Here is a 20,056-nt window from a genome sequence, read left to right on the forward strand (position 1 = left end):
GGGCAGCAGAGATGTAGCAGGGTGTATGTGGAGCACTGAGGTGTTGTGTTTGCTAGGCGTGTGGTGTCTGGAAAGGGCATGTGTATGTGGACTATCAGCAGTACGTCTCTGGTGTATGTGTGCTGTGTGCATTTCTGTGCATGGTATATGTGAAAGTGTGCGTGGGGGTGGACGGCGTGTGCTGTATAGGTCGTGTGGTGTGTGTGGTGTCTGGACTATGTGACGGATATTTTGTGTATGTGATGTGCTTTGGGTATGTTCCATGTAAATGGCTCATGACGTAGGGTGTGTGTCCAATGCGATTTTGAAAGCAGTGTGTAATCGTGTGGCACGTGGGAGGTTTGAATGCGTGGGTACTTGCAGTGTGTTGTTGTGGTAGGTTTTGTCTCTGTGCGGCGTGTTGGTGTTTACGTGTTTCTTAGGCACTGTGGCAGGTGGAAGTGCGGTGTTTGTGGTGTGTAAGAAGAGGTAGGTGTGCGGAGCGTGTTTGGTGCATAGACCTTGGTGAGTTGGTTAGAGCGTCGGTCATAGTGCGGTGGGTGTGAAACAAGAGAATTCGGTGTGTTAGTTGAGAGGCAGGTTCTCCACATTGTTGTCTCCCAGGATTGAGGGTATGGAACCTTCCTTAGAGTTCCTCGAATAGGGGTCCAACCATGTCTAACGTAGTGAAACAAGATGTTAGGCGAAAGATGGTTTCTTCGTGGTTTATTTTCAAGGCGCTGAGTGTATGGTACAGTCATTATGCATTCAGGCCTAGATTTTCCATCACTTCTCAGCTGGGGAACAAGAGGCTAGTTGAACGATGCTTTCTCCACAGTGTTTTACCACAGAGTTGAGTATATATACGGTACTTTCCCTTTAAGCCCCGTATATATTTTCAAACACGTCCAATGCGTAGAGAAACAAGTTAGTTCAAAGACGTATGCCCCAGGGTGTTTCACACGGTTTCCTACACTCTCGCTGTAGGCCCTGCCTGTGTTTTCAAACAGTTCTCACTGAGTGAAACCCCATGTTAGTTGACAGATGGTTTCACCACACTGTTGTTTCACAGGGTTGGGTACATGGCAAAAGTTTCGGTGTCGGCCTGGCATGGCTTTGAAACACTTGTAACTTAGTGACACAAGGTGTTAGTTGAAGGATGCTTTCCCCACGGTGTTGTTTGCCAGAGTTGAGTACATGGCGGCACTTAGGCCTAGGCCCCGCGTAGGTGTTCACACGCTTCTGGCATAGTGAAACCAGATGTTACTTGAAAGAGAGTTTCCCCACAGTCTTCCCCCCCCACCCCCACCCCACCCCCACCCAAGGAGCCGAGCTCATAGTTCCCAGCATTGGTTTACACGCCCTTCTAACGGAGCGAAACAAGATGTTCATTGGAAGATGTTTACCCCACAGAGTTGAGTCTATGGCATGGTCCACGCATGGTTTTCAAACACTTCTAAATTAGCGAAATCAGCCGGTAGTTGAAAGACGGTTTCCCCACAGTGTTGTTTCACAGAGTGTAGTGTGTGGCACTTAGCTTACTGTAGGCCTCGCACAGGTTTTCAAACAGTTCTCTCTTGGTGATATCTGACGTTAGTTGAAAGGCTGTTTCACCACAGTGCCGTTTCACAGAGTGGAGTGTATGGCACTATCCGCCTAGGACCCGCATGTGAAGTCCAACGTTTCTAACAGTGAAAGCAGATTTGAGGGGAAATGTGGTTTCTCCACCGTGCTGGTTCGTGGTTGCGTATATGGCACTTTCCGGGCAGGCCCTGCATAGGTTTTCAAACTCTTCTGACTGTGTGAAACCAGACGTTAGTTGAAAGAGGTTTCCTCCACAGTACTCTTTCACACTGTCGAGGGTACGTCGCTTTCCACATCATCCCTTCCCCCCGCCCCCCACCCCCAGGTTTTCAAACATTTCTACCTTAGTGATACAAGATGTTAGTTCAAAGTAGATCCTCACAAAGTGCAGGTGGACCTCTGGCATTGGCCCCACAGAGGTTTTGAAACACCTCTAACTTACTTAGTGAAAGCAGATGTTAGTTAAAAGATGATTTCCCCACTGTGTTGTTTCTCAGAGTAGAATATACGGCACTTACCCTGTAGGACCCGCCTAGGTTTTCAAAGCCTTGTCACTTATTGAAACCTCAGGTTACTTGACAGACTGTTTCACCACAGTGTTGTTTTACAGAGTTGGGTGTATGGCCCTTTCAGCATAGGCCCCACAAAGGTTTTCGACACTTCTAACTTAGGGAAGCAAAATGTTAGTTGAAGGATGGTTCCCCACAGTGTTGTTTCACAGAGTTGAGTACACGGCACTTTAGGCACAGGCCCCGCATAGTAGTCAAACACTTCTAACAGACACTACATGTTACTTGAAAAGAGGGTTTCTCCACAGTATTTTTCACAGAGTCGGGTTTATATCACTTTCCGCACAGTCCCCAGCACTGGTCTGCAAACACTTCTAACTTACTGAAACATGATGTTAATCGAAAGATGTTGATCCCAGTGTTGTGTCACAGAGTTGAGTACATGGCGCTTTCTGACTGACTGGGGCGTGCATCGGTTCTCAAACACTTCTGAATTAGGGAAATCAGATGGTGGCTGAAAGGTGGTTTCACCACACTGTGGTTTCACAGTTGACTAGATGGTACTTCCCTCCTAGTTCCCCACGTGGGTTTCCAAGCACTATCCAACTTAGAGAAACAAGACTTTAGTTGACGATGGTCTCCCCAAAGGGTCGTTGGACAGGGTTGAGTATATGGCACCTTCTCCCTGGAACACGCGTAGGTTACTTAGTGAAACAAGATGGTGGTTAAAGAGGTTTCCCCACAAGGCTGTTTCACAGAGTCATATGGCACTATCGGCATAGTCCCCGTGTGGGCTTTCAAACATTTCTAACTTCGAGGCACCAGACGTTAGTTGAAAGATGCTTTCTCTACAGGCTTCTTTCACAGAGGTGAGTATATTGCACTGTGTTCATAGGCCTCGCATGAGTCTTCAAACACTTCAAACTCAGTGAAACGAAGTTTAGGTGAAAGAGCGCCTCCCCCCAACAGTCTTGTTTCAGGGGGTCGAGTATTTATTTGGCACTTTCCGTGTAGGTCATGCTTGGGTTTTCAAACTACGTTAACGTTGTAAAACCAGATGTCAGGTGAAAGGTGCTTTCCCCACAGTGTGCTTTCACAAAGGTGAGCGTATGGTACTTTCCTCATAGGGCGGGCGTAGGTTTGCATACACGTCTCACCTAGCGATGTTAGTGGAAAGATGGTTTCCCCCACAGTGTTGTTCCACCGATTTCAGTACATGGCACTTTCCACATGTCCCTTCCCACATCGATCCCCACAAAGGTTTTCAAGCACTTCTACCTTAGTGATGAAAGATGGTCCTTGAAAGGCCGTTTCCGCCAAGTGCTATAGAAGGCATTTTCGGCACAGGTCCCGCAGACATTTTCAGACACTTCTGACTGAGTGAACCGAGATGTTAGTTGAAAGACGGTTTCCCCACGGTGTTGTTGTTTCACAGAGTCGAGCCCATGGCACTCGCCGTCTAGGCCCCGCATGTGTATTCCAACCCGACTGACTCAGCGAAGGATTGTTTCTCCACCGTGTTGGTTCACAGAGTTAAGTATATGGCTCCTTCCACGTCAGCCATGCAAAGGATTTGAAGCCATTTTCACTTTGTGAAAGAGGATGTTAACTGAAGGATGTTTACCCCACAGTGCTGTCTCATAGAGTTGAGAACACGTGCTTTCCGCCTAAGCTGCGCACAGGTTTTCAAACGCTTCTAACAGTGAAACAAGATGTTAGTTGAAAAATGGCTTTTCCACAGTAATCCCTCACAGTGTCAATGATAAGTCCCTTTCCTAATTGTTGTCCGCGTAGCGTTTCAACCACGTCTAACTCAGTGATGCAAGATACTAGTTGAAAGATGCTTTCCGCAAGGTGCAGTTTGACAGAGTTGAGTATATTGCACTTTGGGCATAGGCCCCACAGAGTTTTGAAAACCTTTTAATTTTAGGGACACGAGATGTCAGTTGAAAGATGGTTCCCCCACAGTGTTGTTGTTGGAAAGATGGTTTGTCCCCATTATTCTCTCACGGCGTCGAGTATATGTCACTGTCCTGATCGTTCCCCACATAGATTTCTCAAGCCTTTCTAAGTTAGTGAACCGAGACGTCAGTGGAAAGACGGTTTGGCGACAGGGTTGTTTCACAGAGTCGAGAATATGGCCTTTGGCCTGTAGGCGCCGCACTTGTCTTCAAAGAGTTGTCGCTTCGTGAAACCTGATGTTAGTGGGAAGTTTTTCACCACAGGGTTGCGTCACAGAGTTGACCATAGGGCACTTTCGCCGCAAGCCCCGCAAGTTTGTCAAGGAGTTCCAACGAAGTGAAGTGGGATGTTAGCGGCAAGGTGGTTTCCCCACAGCGTTGCTTCAACAGAGGTGAGTCAGTGGCCCTGACCGCGTAGGCCCCGCATACTGGACGTGTCCAAACAGTTCTCAGTGAATTCAGATGTTAGTTGAAAGACTGTCTCACCACAGCGTAGATTGCCAGAGTGGCGTATAAGGCACTTTATGTGTCGGCCCCATAAGCGGTTTGAACCACATCTACCATAGTGAAACCTGATGATTTTTGAAGGATAGTTTCAGCACACTGTTTGTCCCATTCAGAGTTGAGTGTACGGCACGTTCGTCATTGGCCCCGCATAGTTTTTCAAACGCTTCTAACTTCTGAAGCAAGATGTTCGTTGAAGGATCGTTTCCACACAGAGTGTCTTTGCCAGAGTTGAGTAAAAGGCACTAGCCCTTAGGCCACCCGTGCATGTTCCAACGAACTTGTGACTTAGTGAAACCAGATTTTGGGTGATGGCTTCCCTTCAGCGTTGTTTCCACAGAGTGAGTAAATGGCACTTACGTTGCAGGCCCCGCGTAGATTTTTTTCAAGCCGTTCTCACTAAGGTGAAATCAGGAGTTAGTTGAAAGAGAGTTTCACCACAGTGTTGTCTCCCAGAGTGGAGTACATGGCGCCAGCCGCCTTGGTCCTGAATGTGTATTCAAGCGTTTCTAACTTCGTGAAAGCAGATTCTAGGGGAAACATGCTTTCCCCACCGTGATGTTTCCAGAGTTGCGTCCATGGCACTTTCCACAGTAGTTCATGCATAGCTTTTCAGAGTCTTCTTTGTGAAACTTGATAGTTAGTTGAAAGCTGTTTCTCCGTGCTGTTTTTTTTCGCAGAGTTGATTACCTGGCCCTGGCCACATAGTCCCCGCCTCGGTTTTAATACGCTTCTATCTAGTGAAACAAGATGTTAGTTGAAAGACGGTTTGTCCACAGTGTTCTCTCAGTGTCGAATGCATGCCACTTTCCACATCGTTCCCCGTATAGGTTTTCAAACACTTCGAACGCAGTGATACGAAATGTTGCTTGAACGACGGTTTCCGCCAAGTGCCGTTTGCCAGAGCTGAGTATATGGCAGTTCCGTCACAGGCTTTGCATAGTTTTTGAAACCCTTCTAACTTGGTGAAACGAGGTGGCAGTTGAAAGATGGCCTCCCCACGGTGCTTTTGCACAAACTTGAGTATGTGGCGCTTACTCTGTAGGCCCCGCCTACGTTTTCAAAGAAGTCTGTCTCACTCGGTGAAACCAGATCTGAGTTGAAAGACGGTTTCACCACAGTGTTCTTTCACAGAGTGGAGTATAGGTCACTTTTGGCCTAGGCCCCGAAAGGGTTTCCAAAGAGGTCTGTCTCACTTAGTGAAATCAGATGAGCGTTGAAAAGGAGTGTTTCAAAACAGTGCTGTTTCACAGAGTGGAGAATATCGCACTATGTGCCTAGGCCCTGCACGTGTAGTCAGACTTTTCTAATTTAGTGAAATCAGTTCTTAGATGACACATTGGTTCCTACTCAAGTGATGTTTCCAGAGTTGAGCATACAGCTCTTTCCTTGTAGGTGATCCATAGGTTGTCAAACTATTTTAACTTGAAGCCAGATGTTAGCTGAGAGATGTTTTGTCCACAGTTTTCGCACATAGTTGAGTATATGGACCTTTCCGCATAGTTCCCGCATAGGTTTTCAAATCCTTCTTAGTGAAACAAGATGGTAGTTGAAAGGTGCTTTTGTCCACAGTATTCTCTCACAGAGTCGTGTATATGTCACTTTCTGCAGCCTTCCCCGCATATGTTTTCAGATACTTCTAACTTAGGGAAAAAAGATGTTAGCTGACAGATTGTTTTTGCAAAGTGCCGGTCGATGCGGCTGAGCATATGGCTCTTTTGGCCTAGGCCCCGAATAGGTTTGCAAACAGTTCTCACCTGGCGAAACCAAGATGAGAGTTTCAAAACACGAGTGCTTGGCGAAGTGCTGGTTGGCACAGTTGAGGCTATGGCACGTCCGGCATTGTTTCTGAAACAATTCTAACTTAGTGAAACGAGATAGTTAGTGGAAAGAGCGTTTCCCCACAGTGTTGTTTCACAGAATCCAGCATACGACGCTCTCTGCCTAGCCCCCGCATTGCTCTTCAAACAACTCTAACTTAGTGAAAGGACATGTCAGTTGAAAGATGGTTTCCCTACAATGTTGTTTCACGGAGTTCAGTATATGACACTCTGCCCAGGCCCCGTATATGGTTACCACCACGCCTAACTTTGTGACAAGAGATCTTCCTTGCAAGACGGTATCCCCACAGTGTTTCACAGAGTAGAGGATATGGCGCTATCCGCATAGTCCCCGCCAGGGATTTCAAACACTTCTACCTTAGGGAAACGAGATGGTCGTTGAAAGATAGGTTCCCCAAAGCGCTACTTGACACCGTTGAGTACATGTAACTTTCCTCATAGGCTGTGCAGGGTTGTCCAACAACTGCCAAGGTAATGAAACAAGATAGTCGTTGAAGGATGGCTTCCCCACAGTGTTTTCGCACGGTCGCGTAGACGGCACTTGCACTTTCCGCTTAGACTCCCGATAGATTTCCAACACTTCTCACTTCGTGAAACACGCTGTAAGCGGAACGATGGTTCGGCAACACTGTTGTTTTACGGCACAGTCCTCATACTTCCCTTGCGTGGGCTTTCAGACGCTTCTATCTTAGTGAAACAAGAGGCTCTTTGAAAGACGGTTTTGTCCACGGTAATGTCTGCCAGTCTCGGCCGTATGCCCTTTTCCTCATCGTTCCCTGCATAGGTTTTTAACAATTCTCACTCAGCGATACAAGATGTTAGTTGAAAGCTGGTCTCCGCAAAGTGCAGTTTGAGAGTTGAGTGTGTGGCACGTTGGGCGTAGGCCGCGCTTATTGTCTCAAACCCTTGTCACAGTGAAAGGGGATGTTAGTTGAAAGATGGTTTCCCCTCAGTGTTGTTTCTCCGCGTTGAGTATACGGCACTTACCCTGTAGTCCCCGCATAGGTTTCAAGCGGTACTCACCTAATTAGCGAAACCAGATGTTAGTTGAAAGATTGTGTCGCCGCGGTGTTGTGTCCAAGAGTGGTTTCAAAGAGCATGACACTTTCGGAATAGGCCCTGCATAGGCTTTCAAACACTTCTAACTTGGTGAAACGAGATGTTAGCGGAAAGATGGTTTGTCCACAGGAGTCTCTCACAGTGTCGTGTATGTGTCCCTTTCCACATCGTTCCGTGCATGGGTTGTCCAACATTTCGAACTCCGTGATGCAACATTGAGTTGAAAGATGGTTTCCGCACAGCGCAGCGTGATAGAACTGGGTGTGTGGCGCTATCGGCATCGGCCCCGCCTAGTCTTTCAGACCCTAGTGACCTAGTGAAAACGAGACGTTTACTTGCAAGATGGTTCCCCCCACCCCCACCACCCCCCAATGTTGCTTCTTAGAGTTGCGTATATGGCACTTGCCGTGTAGCCCCCTCCCCACACGCATCGGTTTCCAAGCAGTTCTCAGTGAACTCAGATGTTAGTTGAAAGGATGTTTTACCACGCTGTTATTTCAGAGCGGAGTGTATGGCACTTTACGTGATGGCCCCGTAAGGGGTTTCAAACACACCGAACCTAGAGAAACCAGATGTTTGTTGCAAGATTCTTTCACCCCAGTGTTGTTTCACAGAGTCGAGTCTATGGCACTGTCCGCTAGGCCCCGCATGTGTAGTCAAAAACACTTTTCACTTAGTGAGACCAGATATTAGGTGAAAGATGTTTTCCCCACAGTGTTGTTTCACAGAGTTGAGTGTGTGGCCCTTTCCCTGTGAGTGATTCATAAGTTTTCAAACTATCTTAACTTACTTTGTGAAACCAGATGTGAGTTGAAAGACGCTGCGTCTCCACGGTGTTGTTGTGTTTTGTTTGTTTGTTTGTTTGTTTCACAAAGTTGACTATATGTCCCTTTCGGCATAGGCCGCGCACAAGTTTTCCAACCCTTCTCCCTTAGCGAAACAAGATGTTAGCTGAAAGACGGGTTTCCCTATAGTGTAGTTCCCAGATTACAGTATATGGTGCTTTCCGCCTAGGTCCCGCCTAGGTTTTCAAACACTTCTACCCTAGTGAAATGACGTGTTAGTTGAAAGATGGTTTCCACACAGTGTTGTTTCACAGAATTGAGTATAAGACACTTACCCTGTAGGGCCCGCATAGGTTTTTCAGACAGTTCTCACTCAGGTGAAACGAGATGTTAGGTGAAAGATAGGTTGGTTCCCCAAAGTGCTGCTTGACCGGGTTGAGTGTATGGCACTTTCCCCACAGGTGCCGCATAGGTCTTCAAGCGCTTCTAACTTAGTGAAACGAAATGTTACTTGAGAAATAGTTTCCCCACAGTGTTTCACGGTGCCGAGTATACGGCACTTTCCGCACAGGTTGCGGGAGAGTTTTCGAGCACGTCTAACTTGGGGACAGCGGGTGGTAGTTTCTTTGAAAGAAGCTTTCCCCACAGTGTTGTTTCACAGAGTGGAGTGTACGGCACTATCCTCCTAGGCAACACATTATTTCCACTAATTCTTAGCGGAGGGAGATGGAAGGAGCCGGATGGCTTCCCCGTAGTGCTCCTGGACAGATTTGAGCATACGGCGCCTTCCGCGTAAGCTCCACATAGGTTTTCAAAGACGTGTCACTTAGTGAAACGTGATGTTCGTGGGCAGACCTTTCCCCCTACGTGCTGTTTGACGGAGGATAATGGCACTTTACTCATGAGCCCCACAGAGGTTTTCGAACACTTCTACACTTGTGAAACGAGACGTTTGTTTCACAACGGTTTCAGCACAGTGATGTGTGACAGAGTTGAGTATCTGGCACTTTCCGTGTAGGCCCCTCATGGGTTTTCCAACACTTCCAACTTAGTTGAACCAGTGGTTTTTGAAAGTTAGTTTCCCTACAATGATGTTTCACAAAGTTAAGTCAACGGCGCGTTCTTTATACTAACAGACCCAGGATTTCTCCACTTGTAACAGTGAAACATGATATGAGTTCAAAGATTCCTACACAGTGTTGTTTCACAGTGTTGCTTCTAGGGCACTTTCCTTGTAGGTGTCGCACGGGTTTTTCAAACACTTCTAACATAGCGAGCCAAGGTGTCAGTTGAAAGATGGTTTCCCCCACAGATCGCAGTATATGGCACTTCCCTCCTAGGCCCCCTTAGGTTTGCAAACACGTCCAACTCAGGGAAACAAGATGTTAGTTGAAAGATGGTTCGTCCACACTATTCTCCCACCGTGTCGAGTATATGTCACTTTCCACATCGTTCCCCACATGGGTATTCAACCATGTCTAACTTGGCGATACGACACGTCAGTTGAAAGATGATGGTTTCCGCATGGTGCCGTTTGAGGGACTATAAGGCACTTTCGGCAAAGGCCCCGCAAGTTTTCCAAACATTTCTAACTTAAGGAAACGAGGCGTTCGTTGAACGTTAGTTGAACGTTTAGTCGAACTGTTAGTTCCCCACAGTGTTGCCTCACAGAGGAGAGCAGATGGCGCCTCCCTTGTAGGCACCCTATAGGTTTTAATCACTTACTGAACCCAGACGTAAGTTGAAAGGTTGTGTCACCACACTGTTGCCTCACGGAGTTGACTGTATGGTAGTATCCCAATAGGCCCCGCATATCGTTCAAACACTTTTAGCGTACCGAAGCCAGATGGTAGTTGAAAGACGGTGTCGGGACACTGTTGTTTCACAGTCTTGAGCTTACGGCGCTTTCGTGGCGGACCCCCATGGGTTTATAGACCCTTCTAACAGCGAAACCAGATGATATCTGAAGATGCCTTCCCCACAGTGTTGTTTCACAGCGTTCAGCATATGGCCCTATCCGCATAGGCCCCCGCATGGGTTTTTCAAACACGAAGTTCGAAGTTTGTGATAACATTTGCGGGGGGAAATGGTGACTGTGACATACACTCCATCCTGTGTGAAAATATTGTGGAGAGACGTTCTCTCAACTAAAGTCTCGTCTCACTAAGTGAGAAGTGTTTGTTTCAAAACCTATGCGGGGAACGATGAGGAAAGTGACAGATACTCGAGGGCGTGAGAGAATACCGGGGGCGAACCAACGTTCAACTAACACCGGGTTTCACTGAGTGGGCACTCTTTCCAAACCTATGCGGGACCTACACGGTAAGGGCTGTATACTTAAATCTGAGAGAAACAATGTGGAGAAAGCGCCTTTCACCTAACATCTGGTGTCACAAAGGCAAAGTGCTTTGAAATCCTTCGCAAGACCTACACGGAAAGTGCCATACCCTCAACTCTGTGAAACGACACTGTGGGGAAACCATCACCCCAAATCTGGTTTCACTAAGTTAGAAAGGTTTGGGTCCAGTGTATGCGGGGCCTAGGAGGATAGTGCCGTTTGCTCAACTCTGGCAAAGGATACTGTGGGGAAACCATCCTTCAACTGACAACTTGTTTCCCAACTTACAAGTGTTTGAAAACCTATGCGGGGCCAATGACGAAAGTGCCATGTACTCAACTCTGTGCAACAACAGCGTGCTGAAACTTCACCAGCACACAGCAGGTTTCACTATGTTTGGTGTGTTTGAAACCCCACAGGGGTCCAACACCTTAAGTGCCGTATACACCACTCTGTCCACCGGCACTGCGGTGAGGCACTCAACCGACATCTGATTTCACTCACTGAAAACTCTTGGAAAGCCTATGCGGAGCCGACATGTTAGTAAGTGCCATTTACTCAACTCTGTGAAGCAACAGTGTGGGGAATCCATCTTGCAACTAACATCTCCTTTCACTTAAAACGGACAAACGCTGCGGGGCTTGTGTCGAAAGCGCCATATATGCACTTCTGTGAAACAGCCCTGTGGTGACAAACTTTCCACCATCAGGTTTCACTAAGTGAGAACTCTGAAAACAAATGCAGCGCCTACAGGGTGTGCGCTCGATACTCAACTCGGTGAAACAACACGATCGCCATACCATCTCTCAACTAACATCTCGTTTCACTCAGTTAGAAATTTTTCACCTAACATCTGATTTCCCCAAGCAAAAAAAAAAAAAAAAAAAAAAAAAAAAAAAGGTTTCAACTCTTTTCCACGACCTACCAGGAAGGAGGCAAGCACTTAACTCTGCGAAACGGCACTGTGGGAAAAAACCTTCTTTCACCTGAAATCTGGTTTCACTAAGTTACAAGTGTTTGAATACGCCTGCGGGGCCTAGGCGAATAGTGTCATATACCTAACTGTGAAACAACACTGTGGGGAAACTGTCTTTCCAATAACACCTCGCCTTACTGAGTTAGAAGTGTTCGAAAAAGTGTGAAGACGCTTGCCGAAACCGTCTTAGAACTCAGCTCCGTCCAACTGCACTTTGCGGAAAACATCTTGCTACTGACATCTTTTATCACTAAGGTAGAAGGGTGTGAAAACCTTGGTTGGGGATCGATGTGCAAAGGGACATTTACTCGACACTGTGAGAGAATACTGTGGACAAACGATCTCCCACCTAACATCTTGTTTCACTGAGTTTCGGAAAAACCTGTTTGAAAACCCATGCGGGGTCTATGCGTGAGGGGCCATATATACTCAACTCTGTGAAACAAGACGGTCGAGAAAGCACTTTTCAAGGAACTTCTGGTTTCATTGAGAAAAATTTCCCAACCCTATGAGGGTCCTATGCGTTCGGCAAGTGCCATGTACTGAAAACAGTGGAACAAGGACCTAGAGAGTCCTGGACTTTGTCTGCTTTTCTCCCTTTTCCCATCTTTGAACGGAGTGAGCAGTGAGTGACAGGGCTGTGGCCGCCACGTGGCCCCCATTGTTGCCCCCAGAGAGTGCCAAGGGGCATCGGCGCCCTCTTGGTGTCAAGGGCTCTTTCTGAGCTGACCAGCTCCTGGAGCCTCCTGCTCTTGTGTGAACTTTGTGCTTTTCAGAAGGAAGGCCCCTCCATCAGGCAGAGCAATGAGGCAAGTTTGCTCCCTTCCCCACCTCTTGCTACAAACAGCCCATCACCAAGCTCAGGGATACGAGGGCTATCCTCCTTTGGGATAGCTGACGCTCATGGCTGTCACCGAGCAGGGGACCAGGTGGGTAGCCGACGCCCACCCCTTGGTGCCTGCTGAGTGAGTGCCAGCTCCATGGTTCATAAGGGTGAACAAAGAACGAGTCACAAAGCCTCGTGAATGTGCATGGGAAAGTGAATGGCTGCAGCCAGGACCCAAGTGTGCAACATTTCCAGCGAATGGGAATGTGATCCACGTGGACCGGACACGTTAAACTTCCTTCCCCCCTTGGCCCAGCATGGAGGCCAGCGTGCGCCTAATACCTCTGGCCCATCCTCCACACAAACAGATCTCGGCTGGACCCCTTACCTTGCCCTGACGCTCCGGATGTGGACGTGTAGTCCTGAAACAAATATGCCGGCCCCTTTTACCTCCACCTCTAACATACGACCCACGCACGGGCTGGTCCACACTGGACTTTTGCAAGACCGATCTATTACTGTGCAAGACTGAAACGTATGGGGCCCGAGGCATACCTTGACATATTAAACAGCAGTATCATGAGATTGGATCGGCCTAGGGCAAGGGTTCTTCATTAAGGATGAGAATGGAATAACGTTTAGAACAAACTGACGAGCACGATATATTGGCAAGCTGGCTTGCTCACAAATCAGAAGACCTTTTGTGGGATTTGACTACAGGTGTTGTGCAAAGGGAGTCACTCGGAGCCCTGTGGACAAGAGACCCACATTCCTCCTCAAGAAGTAGAGGGAAACTGTGGCCTTTTGTGTGCTTCTCTGCCCATCGTATCACAAGAGAGGGCCCCAGTGACACCGAGATATGAAGAAGGTGCTTCCATGGGAGGATCGAGTGATGAGAGCAAGGCCTGGTGCAGGAGACGTTCCAAAGACTTTGAGTTCTCTGGTCAAGTCATGGAGCAGGCTGCACAGGCACATCCTGTCTCTTCCTCTGCCTGAGGCTATGTCCCTCCATCAGGATCAGGGGTCAGCGTGCCAGGTGTCCTGTCAGGTACCCGACTCTGAGAGCTCTGCATTGACTCAGGAAAGGCCTGGAAACTCAACTGCCATCCTTGGACCTTGTTTGGTACGGGAGAGCCCCTTGGTCTTGGTGTGTGACGTGAGAACAAGTTAGAAAAACAGCAGTGGGATCAGAATCCCTACGAGGTCAATCGTGGTCCTGCGTTAACAAAGGGCCTTGGTGGAAATCTACAAAATAGATATCGGCCTTCTCTTTCTCTCGTCTCTCTCATGAGGGAGGCGGGATCTGCCCCTAACTGGTGGGTTGGCCTCCCCACAAGCACTGTCCCTGGGCACCTTCCAATACGCTAGGGTTTTGGTTGGCCACACATTTCTGATAGCACATTGAGAGGGGCCCAAGCAAAACCTACATCACCATAACGTGGACACCGGCAGACTCGTTCTTGAAGGAAGTCAGTATGTCTCTCAGACACTGGGTGTAAATAAAACCTTATTTTCCTCTCCAACAGAGAGCCAAGTTGTGTCCATGGAGACACAGAGTGCCTATGTTCTTCATCGGAGCCGACATTTGGAGAATGTTGAGACTGAAATGACTGTCAGTCTCCCGTCAACCTGGTTGTACCAGGAGTAAGAGATGCCTGTCAGCTTAGGCAAAGGGAGCCCTCTGAAAGACGACACACAGGAACCTTGCCATCAAGACGCCTGCAGTCTTTCTTCAGGAGCTAGAGATTGCTAGCTTTGTCTGCCCCTTCCAGGATCTCTGTCGGTTGTTGGAGGCAGCAGAGTTTGAGATGTGGCTATTGGGTGCTGCTGCTGGCTCTTGCTCAGGTGTCCGGAACAAGGACTTTATTCCCTATTCTGGAAGGGGCTCTTCTCACAGTGACCCACACCTGGTTCATACTGCCCATGTGTAAGCTGTCTGCTGCTCAAAATGAAACCCACTCAGTCAAGCCAGTGAGCAAAGCCAGACAGCTCCCCTTCGCCTCCTCCACCAGAGCAGGCCAAGCAGCATCCTGTCGGAGGCCATTGTTCCTTTGGTATAGCAGAGCCGAAAAGCCCTCACTGAGCACAGGGCCAGAGTGGGAGTCTGTGGCTTACCCCAGGGTGCCAGCTGAGCGAGGGACAGTTCTGTGGCCCCTACGTGTGAGCAAAAACGTTATGCCGAAGGACAGCCATGGGAAGAAAATGACTTAGGAGGCGCGCCAAAGCTCGACATTCCATAGGGGAACTGGATCATTCTGGGAAGATGAGGTCTTCGTCATCTTCATTTCTTCTCGGCCCATTGATGGGCACTGCAACCTCTGCTCCAGCATACCTACCAACTTTCTCCACTGGGCATCTTGCAATGACCCAGGCCTCGTGATGTCCGTATACCTCTGAAGCCAGACGAAGGGGTGGTCCTTTGGGAAAACCCATTGCACGCTCGCAGGGACTTCGCCACGCTCTCCACTTGAAGGCAGAGGCTGTTCCTCTGAGAGACTCACTTGGAATGAAGCCCAGGGAGAAACTCTTTTGGAAGTAGAGCAAAGGGGTGCAAAATGATAGTTGGCGTGCTAGAGGTCTTCCATCACAGATGGGGATGGGAGACCGTTGTGAGTGAAGGGGCTAGCACAGTCTTTCAGCAAGTTGACTCTCTCAGGAACTAGAAACAGCTACGGGCTTGGGGAAAGGGACCTCTCTCCGGGCCCCACCCGGAACACTGCCATCATGAGGCCTCCATTATTCCTTCAAGTAGAGAGGGGAAAGGCCTGGCTTTGGAGGTCTTTCCTTGCCATCCTATCGGCAGATAAGGGCAGCAGAGATGTAGCAGGGTGTATGTGGAGCACTGAGGTGTTGTGTTTGCTAGGCGTGTGGTGTCTGGAAAGGGCATGTGTATGTGGACTATCAGCAGTACGTCTCTGGTGTATGTGTGCTGTGTGCATTTCTGTGCATGGTATATGTGAAAGTGTGCGTGGGGGTGGACGGCGTGTGCTGTATAGGTCGTGTGGTGTGTGTGGTGTCTGGACTATGTGACGGATATTTTGTGTATGTGATGTGCTTTGGGTATGTTCCATGTAAATGGCTCATGACGTAGGGTGTGTGTCCAATGCGATTTTGAAAGCAGTGTGTAATCGTGTGGCACGTGGGAGGTTTGAATGCGTGGGTACTTGCAGTGTGTTGTTGTGGTAGGTTTTGTCTCTGTGCGGCGTGTTGGTGTTTACGTGTTTCTTAGGCACTGTGGCAGGTGGAAGTGCGGTGTTTGTGGTGTGTAAGAAGAGGTAGGTGTGCGGAGCGTGTTTGGTGCATAGACCTTGGTGAGTTGGTTAGAGCGTCGGTCATAGTGCGGTGGGTGTGAAACAAGAGAATTCGGTGTGTTAGTTGAGAGGCAGGTTCTCCACATTGTTGTCTCCCAGGATTGAGGGTATGGAACCTTCCTTAGAGTTCCTCGAATAGGGGTCCAACCATGTCTAACGTAGTGAAACAAGATGTTAGGCGAAAGATGGTTTCTTCGTGGTTTATTTTCAAGGCGCTGAGTGTATGGTACAGTCATTATGCATTCAGGCCTAGATTTTCCATCACTTCTCAGCTGGGGAACAAGAGGCTAGTTGAACGATGCTTTCTCCACAGTGTTTTACCACAGAGTTGAGTATATATACGGTACTTTCCCTTTAAGCCCCGTATATATTTTCAAACACGTCCAATGCGTAGAGAAACAAGTTAGTTCAAAGACGTATGCCCCAGGGTGTTTCACACGGTTTCCTACACTCTCGCTGTAGGCCCTGCCTGTGTTTTCAAACAGTTCTCACTGAGTGAAACCCCATGTTAGTTGACAGATGGTTTCACCACACTGTTGTTTCACAGGGTTGGGTACATGGCAAAAGTTTCGGTGTCGGCCTGGCATGGCTTTGAAACACTTGTAACTTAGTGACACAAGGTGTTAGTTGAAGGATGCTTTCCCCACGGTGTTGTTTGCCAGAGTTGAGTACATGGCGGCACTTAGGCCTAGGCCCCGCGTAGGTGTTCACACGCTTCTGGCATAGTGAAACCAGATGTTACTTGAAAGAGAGTTTCCCCACAGTCTTCCCCCCCCACCCCCACCCCACCCCCACCCAAGGAGCCGAGCTCATAGTTCCCAGCATTGGTTTACACGCCCTTCTAACGGAGCGAAACAAGATGTTCATTGGAAGATGTTTACCCCACAGAGTTGAGTCTACGGCATGGTCCACGCATGGTTTTCAAACACTTCTAAATTAGCGAAATCAGCCGGTAGTTGAAAGACGGTTTCCCCACAGTGTTGTTTCACAGAGTGTAGTGTGTGGCACTTAGCTTACTGTAGGCCTCGCACAGGTTTTCAAACAGTTCTCTCTTGGTGATATCTGACGTTAGTTGAAAGGCTGTTTCACCACAGTGCCGTTTCACAGAGTGGAGTGTATGGCACTATCCGCCTAGGACCCGCATGTGAAGTCCAACGTTTCTAACAGTGAAAGCAGATTTGAGGGGAAATGTGGTTTCTCCACCGTGCTGGTTCGTGGTTGCGTATATGGCACTTTCCGGGCAGGCCCTGCATAGGTTTTCAAACTCTTCTGACTGTGTGAAACCAGACGTTAGTTGAAAGAGGTTTCCTCCACAGTACTCTTTCACACTGTCGAGGGTACGTCGCTTTCCACATCATCCCTTCCCCCCGCCCCCCACCCCCAGGTTTTCAAACATTTCTACCTTAGTGATACAAGATGTTAGTTCAAAGTAGATCCTCACAAAGTGCAGGTGGACCTCTGGCATTGGCCCCACAGAGGTTTTGAAACACCTCTAACTTACTTAGTGAAAGCAGATGTTAGTTAAAAGATGATTTCCCCACTGTGTTGTTTCTCAGAGTAGAATATACGGCACTTACCCTGTAGGACCCGCCTAGGTTTTCAAAGCCTTGTCACTTATTGAAACCTCAGGTTACTTGACAGACTGTTTCACCACAGTGTTGTTTTACAGAGTTGGGTGTATGGCCCTTTCAGCATAGGCCCCACAAAGGTTTTCGACACTTCTAACTTAGGGAAGCAAAATGTTAGTTGAAGGATGGTTCCCCACAGTGTTGTTTCACAGAGTTGAGTACACGGCACTTTAGGCACAGGCCCCGCATAGTAGTCAAACACTTCTAACAGACACTACATGTTACTTGAAAAGAGGGTTTCTCCACAGTATTTTTCACAGAGTCGGGTTTATATCACTTTCCGCACAGTCCCCAGCACTGGTCTGCAAACACTTCTAACTTACTGAAACATGATGTTAATCGAAAGATGTTGATCCCAGTGTTGTGTCACAGAGTTGAGTACATGGCGCTTTCTGACTGACTGGGGCGTGCATCGGTTCTCAAACACTTCTGAATTAGGGAAATCAGATGGTGGCTGAAAGGTGGTTTCACCACACTGTGGTTTCACAGTTGACTAGATGGTACTTCCCTCCTAGTTCCCCACGTGGGTTTCCAAGCACTATCCAACTTAGAGAAACAAGACTTTAGTTGACGATGGTCTCCCCAAAGGGTCGTTGGACAGGGTTGAGTATATGGCACCTTCTCCCTGGAACACGCGTAGGTTACTTAGTGAAACAAGATGGTGGTTAAAGAGGTTTCCCCACAAGGCTGTTTCACAGAGTCATATGGCACTATCGGCATAGTCCCCGTGTGGGCTTTCAAACATTTCTAACTTCGAGGCACCAGACGTTAGTTGAAAGATGCTTTCTCTACAGGCTTCTTTCACAGAGGTGAGTATATTGCACTGTGTTCATAGGCCTCGCATGAGTCTTCAAACACTTCAAACTCAGTGAAACGAAGTTTAGGTGAAAGAGCGCCTCCCCCCAACAGTCTTGTTTCAGGGGGTCGAGTATTTATTTGGCACTTTCCGTGTAGGTCATGCTTGGGTTTTCAAACTACGTTAACGTTGTAAAACCAGATGTCAGGTGAAAGGTGCTTTCCCCACAGTGTGCTTTCACAAAGGTGAGCGTATGGTACTTTCCTCATAGGGCGGGCGTAGGTTTGCATACACGTCTCACCTAGCGATGTTAGTGGAAAGATGGTTTCCCCCACAGTGTTGTTCCACCGATTTCAGTACATGGCACTTTCCACATGTCCCTTCCCACATCGATCCCCACAAAGGTTTTCAAGCACTTCTACCTTAGTGATGAAAGATGGTCCTTGAAAGGCCGTTTCCGCCAAGTGCTATAGAAGGCATTTTCGGCACAGGTCCCGCAGACATTTTCAGACACTTCTGACTGAGTGAACCGAGATGTTAGTTGAAAGACGGTTTCCCCACGGTGTTGTTGTTTCACAGAGTCGAGCCCATGGCACTCGCCGTCTAGGCCCCGCATGTGTATTCCAACCCGACTGACTCAGCGAAGGATTGTTTCTCCACCGTGTTGGTTCACAGAGTTAAGTATATGGCTCCTTCCACGTCAGCCATGCAAAGGATTTGAAGCCATTTTCACTTTGTGAAAGAGGATGTTAACTGAAGGATGTTTACCCCACAGTGCTGTCTCATAGAGTTGAGAACACGTGCTTTCCGCCTAAGCTGCGCACAGGTTTTCAAACGCTTCTAACAGTGAAACAAGATGTTAGTTGAAAAATGGCTTTTCCACAGTAATCCCTCACAGTGTCAATGATAAGTCCCTTTCCTAATTGTTGTCCGCGTAGCGTTTCAACCACGTCTAACTCAGTGATGCAAGATACTAGTTGAAAGATGCTTTCCGCAAGGTGCAGTTTGACAGAGTTGAGTATATTGCACTTTGGGCATAGGCCCCACAGAGTTTTGAAAACCTTTTAATTTTAGGGACACGAGATGTCAGTTGAAAGATGGTTCCCCCACAGTGTTGTTGTTGGAAAGATGGTTTGTCCCCATTATTCTCTCACGGCGTCGAGTATATGTCACTGTCCTGATCGTTCCCCACATAGATTTCTCAAGCCTTTCTAAGTTAGTGAACCGAGACGTCAGTGGAAAGACGGTTTGGCGACAGGGTTGTTTCACAGAGTCGAGAATATGGCCTTTGGCCTGTAGGCGCCGCACTTGTCTTCAAAGAGTTGTCGCTTCGTGAAACCTGATGTTAGTGGGAAGTTTTTCACCACAGGGTTGCGTCACAGAGTTGACCATAGGGCACTTTCGCCGCAAGCCCCGCAAGTTTGTCAAGGAGTTCCAACGAAGTGAAGTGGGATGTTAGCGGCAAGGTGGTTTCCCCACAGCGTTGCTTCAACAGAGGTGAGTCAGTGGCCCTGACCGCGTAGGCCCCGCATACTGGACGTGTCCAAACAGTTCTCAGTGAATTCAGATGTTAGTTGAAAGACTGTCTCACCACAGCGTAGATTGCCAGAGTGGCGTATAAGGCACTTTATGTGTCGGCCCCATAAGCGGTTTGAACCACATCTACCATAGTGAAACCTGATGATTTTTGAAGGATAGTTTCAGCACACTGTTTGTCCCATTCAGAGTTGAGTGTACGGCACGTTCGTCATTGGCCCCGCATAGTTTTTCAAACGCTTCTAACTTCTGAAGCAAGATGTTCGTTGAAGGATCGTTTCCACACAGAGTGTCTTTGCCAGAGTTGAGTAAAAGGCACTAGCCCTTAGGCCACCCGTGCATGTTCCAACGAACTTGTGACTTAGTGAAACCAGATTTTGGGTGATGGCTTCCCTTCAGCGTTGTTTCCACAGAGTGAGTAAA

General features: G+C 48.2%; 1 long non-coding RNA gene across 1 annotated transcript; it reads right to left on the reverse strand.

Moving 5' to 3' along the window:
- Positions 1-4,887: 4,887 nt before the first annotated feature.
- LOC123384397 lies at positions 4,888-11,435 on the reverse strand. The gene is made up of 2 exons (XR_006595435.1): positions 8,558-11,435; positions 4,888-7,750 (listed from the first exon to the last, which is right to left on the reverse strand). It is a non-coding gene; the product is annotated as an uncharacterized LOC123384397 (long non-coding RNA).
- Positions 11,436-20,056: the final 8,621 nt, after the last annotated feature.

The sequence above is a fragment of the Felis catus genome, chromosome A3 (genome assembly GCF_018350175.1).
Source record: "Felis catus isolate Fca126 chromosome A3, F.catus_Fca126_mat1.0, whole genome shotgun sequence".
In the NCBI taxonomy this organism is placed as follows: Eukaryota; Metazoa; Chordata; class Mammalia; order Carnivora; family Felidae; genus Felis; species Felis catus.